The sequence below is a fragment of the Aplysia californica genome, unplaced genomic scaffold, assembly GCF_000002075.1.
Source record: "Aplysia californica isolate F4 #8 unplaced genomic scaffold, AplCal3.0 scaffold00235, whole genome shotgun sequence".
NCBI lineage: Eukaryota > Metazoa > Mollusca > Gastropoda > Aplysiida > Aplysiidae > Aplysia > Aplysia californica.
Window position 1 is genome coordinate 730215 of NW_004797505.1, and position 1194 is coordinate 731408.

The 1194-nt window shown below is 38.4% G+C and overlaps 1 non-coding gene across 1 annotated transcript; it reads left to right on the top strand.

Annotated features, from left to right (window-relative positions):
- Positions 1 to 730: 730 nt before the first annotated feature.
- Positions 731 to 802, top strand: TRNAD-GUC. Its single transcript has one exon. It is a non-coding gene; the product is annotated as a tRNA-Asp (tRNA).
- The last annotated feature ends 392 nt before the right edge of the window (positions 803 to 1194 follow it).

Here is a 1194-nt window from a genome sequence, read left to right on the forward strand (position 1 = left end):
TACCAATTTATTCGGTACTAGAAACGAATAATGTCCATGCCCAGTATCGATATAATCGGGAGGAAAAAAACTAACTTTTATTGTGAAGCTCAACTAAATTGGTCTTGTAGAAAAAACAGGAAGTTTCCGAACTCGATACCAGGCCAGAAGATGGAAGAAAGTTTTTGTGTAGATTCCCTGATTCACTATAACGAGACAGATTATGAAAGAAACTCTCTACCAAAAAAAATTGAATATTATCGACTAAATTCAATCAGAATTTTAAATTACGATTTTCCCTATGCTGCAAACAAAAAAAAGTAAAGAAGACTGACTGAAGCTGTGGAAAGACAAATGAACTCATAGATTAAATGTTTTTTTAAAAATAAAAAATGAACAGCTGTAGATCTAGATCTACACATATTCCCGGCAAAGTATGTAAAACAGTTACTAAATCTGGGTAATGCATAACTTTTTTTTATTTTTACGACGTAGAGAGCTCTTTAAATTTGGAAGGACAGGAAACGAAAATATTTTGTAACAAAACAAAATATGTATACAGAAGAGCGAATATAGGCTACTCTAAACGAAATCCATTGTGCTGTTGAGATATATTATTCACCACTAGGCCTAAAGAATGGTAAAGAGCAGTTCAGACATGTTCGCAGTCATAAAATGCACTTTTAATGGGCGGCCTGAAAAGCGACAAGCTGTTTAGATTATATTCTAAGCTTCGCCCTACTATGCCGTGTCCTCGGTAGTATAGTGGTAAGTATCCCCGCCTGTCACGCGGGAGACCGGGGTTCGATTCCCCGCCGGGGAGGAAGTTTTTTTTTTTTTTTTTTAATTGTCCAAGAATGACAGTTTTTCTTTTATTACGATTTCATTCGTATTTCTGCTTTTTTATCATTTTTCTTGACAATGGTATCATTGTAATTAAGAATGTGTGGGTCGATCACAGCAAAACGAATTGCCGCACTCTGACGGCGCGCACTGCCTTTGGGACGTGGGTCAAACCAGAGAGGGTTTACAGTAATACTGTAAACTCTCTGGTCAAACTTCAGCATGTTTTGGCTGCAGATCACACGCACATGCCGCGAAAATGAAAACTGTCGCAGATCAATTAGTTTCAAGAAAACCAAGGAGCTTAGAACTAATGGAGCCTCCTCTCTCTCTTCGCGGCGCCGCGAGCAGTACGCCGCGTTGGGGATCAAA